This window comes from Urocitellus parryii, chromosome 6 (genome assembly GCF_045843805.1).
Source record: "Urocitellus parryii isolate mUroPar1 chromosome 6, mUroPar1.hap1, whole genome shotgun sequence".
NCBI classification, from domain to species: domain Eukaryota; kingdom Metazoa; phylum Chordata; class Mammalia; order Rodentia; family Sciuridae; genus Urocitellus; species Urocitellus parryii.
This window is the reverse complement of record NC_135536.1, coordinates 170,209,107-170,217,298: the sequence shown is the minus strand read 5'-3', so window position 1 is coordinate 170,217,298 and position 8,192 is coordinate 170,209,107. Positions and strand designations below refer to the sequence as shown.

Below are 8,192 nucleotides of genomic sequence, written 5' to 3'. Positions count from 1 at the left end.
CTAAATGAGACTCATAAGGTAGCTGTAACTGTTTTCTTTATACTTCGAGAACAAAGATGGTAGATTCATCTTCTCATATAGTGCCCTCACCTGGGCCACCTTCTTGGTGTCCTTCTGCCCCTAATTCTCCTGCAAGATCTGGCGCTGTTCTGGAGTGGCCCATTGCAGACACTGAACCACCATCCAGTTTCACTTGTTGTCTTACATGTCAGTTCCAACCTTTCTTGTTACACTGGAGTCGTCAAAGAGGTCAAGGTAATCATCCTGAATCTGAAAGAACTCTCCCATCTCAATCAGGATCTTCTTGGAGTTGGCATGTTCCTTCTCCCCATTAATGCTTGCCATGTACATGGCAGCAGTGCTAGGCAGGCAGAAATAGTGCAAAGTTCTCTTTACTTGACAATGGATTTGTATCTCTTTTCAGTGTATCTTCCAAGATCCGCATTATCCTGGGGGACTGGGATGAGGTCCAGGATCTGCCCCATCTCAGTTTGATAGGAACTCTGCAGAAAGAGCTCAATCAAATTCAAATAGCAGGACTGTTCCCAGCAGTAGAACGTCAGCAGGTGGTAGATATATGCTTCTGGAAGCAGAGTATCATTGATAGCGTCCAAACCCATGCCTGGCTTCTGATACCAGCTCTTCCTGCCAGATAAGGGATGAATCCATGATGCCATCTGATACCAGAAAGAGAGCTTGCATCAGTTCCACACACCAGCCCACTGTCAGGGCCCTCTGGAGACTCTCAGCATCCTGTTTTCTTGGATCCACCAGCTCCCAGAATGCCACCATCACTGTCAAACCCTGGTTGTATTTGCCTTCAATGGCATTATATTCCAGGACCACCTTGAGTTGAGCAATAGTATCTCCTGTCTCTCAGTGCCCATCTCATCCTCAGCCAGCACCTTGACCATCTGCGAGAAATGCTGGATGAAATCCTGCTTTTCTTGGGCATACACATCTGATTTCTGGTCTCTGTTCATTCTGAGAGAGGAGCAAAGTGCTCTGTTCCTGGATGCCGGTTCTTGCTTGATCTCTAAAGTATTATTTCTAATATTCAAATATACTGACTTTCTGAAGCTCTATGATTTTTTTTTTTTTTTTTTTTTTACAGTTCAGGATTAAGTTTCAGTGAGGTTCCTTAGTTACTTACCTCACTAAGGAGCAGCCTTCCTGCTCTGTAAGTCTGGTGCCAGGGAACTGGGATGGGCTTCCTTTCTCTAATCCACCATCTTCTCTCCTTGTTGATTTTAAAAAATGTTTCATCTTTTTCTGAGAATGGAACTGAAATATCCACTTATAATTGTGGATTTGTCTATTTCCCTTTCAGTTCTGCCAGTTTTTGCATCAGATATTTTGAGGTTTTTTTTTTTTTTTTTTTGTATGTACACAGAACCCTCATACATTCCTGGCATATAGTTCCCTTTTTAAAGACAGGGTCTCACTAAGTTGCCCAGGCTGACTCCAAACTGGTGATCCTCCTACCTCAGTATCACAAGTAGCTGGGATTACAGGCATGTGCCACTACATCCGGCTTATGGGTCCTTTTATCTTTATGTAATTTTTCTCTTTGCTGCTGGTAATTTTCTTTGCTCTAAAATCTTACTTTATCTGAGAGTAAAGCAGCCATTTCTGCTTTATTTTATTTAATTTTCACTTAATATATCTTTTTACACTCTTTTATTTTTAACACACATTATTATATTTAGAATGAGTTTTTTATTAACAACATATTGTTGGGTAATATTTTTAATTCACTATAATGATCTTCATGGTTTGACTGATATTTGTAATTCATTTACATTTAATATAATGATTGATATGTTAGGAATTGAGTCTGCCACTTTCCCCGTATTTGTTCTTTCTTTTCTTTTTCCCGCCTTCCTGTGGATTATTTGAACATTTTAGAAGAATTCCAATGATTTATTTATACTGTTTTTGAATGTAGGTCTTTGTATAACTTTTGTTGTGTTTGCTCTAGTTATTGCCCACCCCCCCACTCTTATTGTCAGTCTATTGGCATAAATACTTTACAGTTTAAGTGAAGTGTAGAAAACTTACCTGCTTCTAGGTTCTTTTGTTGTTCCTCATTTATCATTTTCTTAAATGTTTTCTCTTTATACACTGAGAACCACATTAGAAAGAGTTTTTGTTTCAACCATAAACAAACTTAAGAGAAAAAAAAATCTCTTGAATCTACCCATATTTTCGATCTTTTGTTCTTTGTTCTTTCCTGATGTTTTAAGACTTCCTTTATCATTTCCTTGCTCTTTAGTAGACTTTCCTTAGACATTGTTTTAGAGTAGGGTTTCTGGCAACAAATTCTCTCTAGTCTGAGAATGTCCCGATTTCCCCTTCATTCCCGAAGTGTATTTTAACTGAGCATAGAATTCTGAGTTGAAAATTCTTTTTCTTTTTGCACTTAAAAAAAATGTCATGCTATTTCCTCTGGTCATTGGAGATGCTGATGGGAAATCTGCTTCCATTCTAATAGTTTTCCCCTTTAAGTAATGCATCATTTCTCTCTGCTTTAAAGAAAAAAAAATTGTCTCTAGTTTTCAGAAGCTTAACTGTGACATGTCTTGGTGTTCACTACTCTGGATTTAGTACGTTCAGAGATTGCTCAGCTTCTTGAATGTGCAATTTTATGTTTTTCTTTTTTTGTTGTTGTTGTTACCAAAAAACAAAACAAAACAAAACAAAACCATTATTTCTTCAAATACTGTTCAGGTCCATACTCTTTCCCCTCTTCTACTAGAACTCACATGATATAAATGTTAGATCTTTTAGTCTCACAGACCCCTCATGTCTGTCCTTTCTTCCTTTCTTCCTTCCTTCCTTCTCTCTCTCTCTCTCTCTCTCTCTCTCTCTCTCTCTCTCTCTCTCTCCCTCTCCCCCTTTTTTCTACACATACAAATACATCTTTTTTTTTTTTTTGTCACCACATCTCCTCTGACTCTTTTGCTTCCCTCTTTCCTTTCTATAGGGACCTGCTATGGTTTGGATAAGTGGCTCCAAAGGTCCCTGTGTTAAAGGCTGGGTATCCAGCCTGTGGTGTTATTGGGAGGTGGTGAAACTTAAAAGGGTGGAAGGAAGTTAGTAGGAGGAAGTTAGGTTACTGGGATGTTCCCTTGAAGGAGATTTTGAACCTCTTCCTGTTTCTTTCTTTGCTTTCTGGATACCATGAGGTGAACAGGCCTCCTCTGCCACATGCTCCCACCATGATGTACTGTGTCACTGTAGGCCCAAAGCCACAGGGCCAAGTGGCCATGGATGGCAACCTCCAAAACCATGAGCCAAAATAAACCTTTCCTCTTTGTAAGTTGATTATCTCAGATATTTTGTGACAGTGACAGGACCCTGTGATTACATTGGACCAACCTGTAAAACACAAGACAATCTCCCCTTTTCAAGGTTCTTAATCACAACACATCTCAAATTCCTTTATGCCATGTAAGGTAGTATATCCACAGGCTCTGGAGACTAAGATGCAGACATCTCAAGGGGTCATAATTTTGCTTGCCACAGTGCCCATGGTCAAAGATCCAGAATGAAAGGGGTTCTGAGTTAACAACACCTTTACAGAGGAAATCAGTGCTGGGAAAGACAGGTTTGGTGGCATAAGAGACTAGAACATAAAATGGAGAAATACACAGAGGAAGAAATATTCATATTTATGTGTGTGTGTGTGCATGTGCATGCATGTATATGTGTGTGCGTGTGTGTATGTGTGTGTGTGTGTGTCTGTTTGTCTGTCTGTCTGAGAGGAAGGAGGTGGAGGAAGTGGGATGAGGATAACAGAAACAGCCTGGAAGAAATACAAGGAATAGTAAGAAGGGTGGGTCTACTTTTAAATAAGTGGCCCCATAGGTGGGGCTGCAGAGTTTCCGAGAAAGGGTGAACCACAGATTTCACAAAGAAGAGTTTTAAAGGCTGCCAAAATGCACCAAAGTAAAAAAGAGAGAGGAAGAGTATGTGACCCAGAACTCCAGGAAGACCAGCAGGTGGATGGTGTCTGTTGGGTGGTATAAAGATTGCCTGCTCTGTGAGCAGAGAGGGGAAGAGAAACAGAAACTAAATTTGTTATGAGAAACAGGGCTGTGGTTTCATACTTGACAATGAGTGTTAAATATAGGGTTTGATAACAAGTTGAGGAAGAAGTATAGATAGAAAGCTTCCATGGAATCTTTTGTCTCCTATTGAAAATCTGGATGTACCAAACGACGTTCTCCAATTAATTCATTCAATAAATATTGAGCTGCTATCATGTGTTGGACAGTGTTCTCTGCACTGGAGATACAAACAATGATCAAAGTGAGTGAGCAGAATCAGGAAAGTAGGTGTGATTGAAATACAAAGACAAAGATTTGAGGAGCCAGTGGGTGAGTGGGTGATGGAAGCATCACAGGCTTTTCTTACTAGGGCATGATGTGGCCGTTTGCAAGATCCTTGTTGTATGCTGAGAGAGGCTTGCTCAGCTCCTTCCCTCTAGCACACCTACCCTGGGGAGAAGCTTTGAGTCATATTCCCCACACTCCTCTTCCTTGGATCCCTTCCCTCTTCCTTCCTTTCCCCTCTTCCTCTCCCTGTATCCTTCTTTGCCCTGGAGCTTAGGAGAACCAGGGCTAAGGGATTGGGAATTTTGGCTTCTTTCTCTTGCATTTATATTTTCTTCCTACCCTTTGAACCCAATTCAAAATAACTAAGATGAATGGTGGCCGGGGATCATGGAAGGCCAGGAGGCTGTCATGGCCAAGGGCAATTCTCCAGCTAGGGGACCACACAGCAGCTGGGCCAGGGATATACAAACCAATAAGAGGGTCTGAGTGAGGCACTGACACCATGCACCATAACAGAGATGTGGACCCGCAGATAATCTCATACCAGGCTGGTGATCTCACACCCTGATGCAAATTGATATAACACTTGGGAAAGCAATTTCATAATATCTTGTAGAGTAAAAGACATGCATGTCCTATGACCCAGCAATTCCACTTCCAGTCACATACTCTAAAGAGACTTTGATGTATATGAGGAGACAAGTACAAAAATGTTTGTTGCAGCATAGTTTGAAATGGCAAAAACCGGAAATAAATGAAATGTCCAATTTATAGAAAGCAGGATGCATTCATCTAATGCATTACAACAGACAAAAAAAGCAAAGGATTTCATCAGAGGGAACTCTAAAAACATAATGTAGAGTAATAAAAAGATCCTACAAAAGGATATGTGTAATGTTGCCATTTATATATAGTTTACAAATATGCAATATATGTGTTTATACATATGTCAGAATGTATGTATTTATATTATTGTATATTTATATGTGACATACATACACATTCTTGAGATGCTTGGATTGGCATCCTAGTTCCACCTCTTACTAGTTATATAAATTTGGAAATGTTACTTAACCTCTGAAAGCCTCAGTTTCCTCACATGTAAGATGGGAAATGATAATTGTATCATTCAGCAATTGCTGCCTTAATGCTGTGTAACAAACAACCCTTAAGCTCAATGACCTTCAACCATAAACCCTTATTTTTCATTCACAAGTCCATAGGTTGACTGCAGTTCTGTGGACTGGTTTCCAGGTTTGAGGTTAGGCTTAGGTCTGGTCTACATGTTTCTTTTTTCTTTTTCTTTTTTTAAAATATCTTTTAGTTGTAGTTGGACACAATACCTTTTTATTATGTGGTGCTGAGAATCAACCCAGCGTTTCGCATGTGCTAGGCAAGCACTTTACTGCTGAGTCACAACCCCATCCTCAGGTCTACATGTTTCTATCAGCAACTATTCAACGCGTACTCTTTTCATGGCAGAAGTCACGTGCATGAGTGGCAAGCAAAACACACAATGCTTTCTTAAGCCTTGAGCTCAGCACTGTCACCTTGCTTCCACCCACATTCCATTGGCCAAGGCAGGTCACAAGGCTGAAGCCAATGGGGTAGAGGGAAGGGTACCACACCCATGGTGAACCAAGACAAGGGCAGCAGGGAAGAACTGAGCAAAAAAGAGAACATTGGTGCTGATCTCCCAGAGTTGTCTGGAGGACTAAAGGAGTTCAAGGCCTTAGGGCAGAGCCCTGTACATAGTGGAGATTAAATTCTTTTTTTTTTTTTTTAAGAGAGAGAGAGAGAGAATTTTTTAATACTTATTTTTTAGTTTTCGGTGGACACAACATCTTTATTTTATTTTTATGTGGTGCTGAGGATCGAACCCAGCGCCCCACACATGCCAGGCAAGCGCGTTACTGCTTGAGCCACATCCCTAGCCCCAAATTCTTATTGTTTAAGAGAATGTTGAAATCTAAAAGAAAGAGAGGATTTAACTTGTCTGTTAAATTTCCATTTTCTTTTTAAGAAAAACATAAACAAAAAGAAAGTGAGGGAAACTATTTGTTTTTAGGAGATGGCTTTTGAGATGGGTACGAATTGGCTAGTTCCAGAGGGAGAGTAGGAAGGACAGACATGAAGTCTTGGAAGTAGATAAGATTATTGTGGACGACTGGCTGGGGAGGCAGTTCAGTGTAGGGTATGATGCCAGACCCCGAGTTCCATCCCCAGCACCATTATCCCTGCAGAGGATAGGGGAGGGGAGTGCTCAGGAAACACCAGGAAGCAGAGACTGTGTGATCTCATTTCTCTGTGCCTAGCACCATGCCTGACACAGAATAAATGCTTTTTTTTTAATGTATTTTTTTTAGTTGTAGATGGACACACCTTCTTCCTTCCTTCCTTCCTTCCTTCCTTTCTTAGTGGTGCTAAGGATTGAACCCAGTGCCTCACACATAGGTGAGTGAGCGCTCTACCACTAAGCCACAAGCCCAGCCCAGGACAAATGCTTTTAAGAGGACTAGGGAGGGAAGGAAGAAAGAAGCAGTGAGAGAGACCCATCAGAGGGAATCAGAAAAGGAAGCCCTCATCTGAAAATCCCAGGAGGACATTAAGGGGAATGGATAGTTGTGCTGTCCCACTCTGGAACCAGCCTTGCTGTCTGGGTTCCCCAGGTCAAAGGGGACAGATTTTTTATTTCATTTGGTGGGTTTTGTCTCAGCCCCAGTTTCTGAGCAGTGGATGCTGGATGGCCCTGTCCCTCAGGGTCCATTGCTATTCCAAAATCTCCTTCTCTTTGTTTCTCCTTTGATTGTTCCTGCCTCCCCTCCAAGCCTTCTCTCCAGCCTCCAGGGTCTCCAGTGCATGGTGGAATGTGCAGAGGCCAAGACAGGAAAGAGGCCTAGGGCAATGGAGGCTCTCTGGGTTCAGAAAGGGGAGAGGATGGAGCCCTTTATTGGTGCTTCCTGCCTTAGCTTGAAAAACTCCACTGAGCCTCGGTGGAGGGCAGGCAGCCAAAGACTAAGGGGAAGGTAGACTCATTGCTTTATAAATTATGTAGTTATTAGGGCGGGAGTTTCACATGTGGCTTTTTGCATAATCAGGTTATCGGGTAGTTGGCCCATTAGAGGGCTCGTAAAGTCTGGCTGCTGTGACTCACAGCATGAAACCTAAGGTGAGCCAAAAGGAATGGAGCTCCCAGGAGAAACCCGCAGCCACTTGCCTATGTGATATCAGGTGGGGATAATCTTTGGAGCCCAAGTGTCACAAAAATCTCAGGGCTTTAGAATCAGTCTGTTTGTGATCAAGACTCAGCCCCAGCATTTGCCAGCTATGTGACTTTGGGCAAGTTTCTAACCTCCCTGAGCTTTCATTTCCACCTGAGTGCAGTGGTAGTGGTTTAGGAGGATTTTTCTGGAGAGAACAGCAGCTGGCTGTTGGGCAGACCTCCTAGGAGGGCAGTTACAGGGGTGTGGGTACCAATTTTTGGAATCTGATCCTCAGGTTTCCCTCTGACGTTTAGTGGTTGGCACTCTGGCAAACTGCTGGGCCGTAGCTACTAAATCAGCTATATTCCTTTCTTCAGTTTGCCATAGCAAAGAACCACACTTGGGTGGCCATGGACAACAGAAATGTATCCTTTTACAGTCTGGAAGCTGGAAGTTAGAAGTCGAGGAGTTGGCAGGGCCACACTCCCTCCAAGGCTCTAGGAGAGACCATTCTCTGCCTTTGTCTGAGTTTCTAGTATCTCTGGCATCACTGGTGGCCCTTGGCATGCAGCTGGTTGTATCACCCCATTCTGCAGCCATCATCACACAGACCCTCCCTGTGTGTCTCTGTTTTCATATGGTCCTTTTT

At 42.2% G+C, this 8,192-nt stretch overlaps 1 pseudogene; it reads right to left on the bottom strand.

The window, feature by feature from the left end:
- LOC113180704 (farnesyl pyrophosphate synthase pseudogene) lies at positions 1–1,043 on the bottom strand (annotated as a pseudogene).
- Between the last annotated feature and the right edge of the window lie 7,149 nt (positions 1,044–8,192).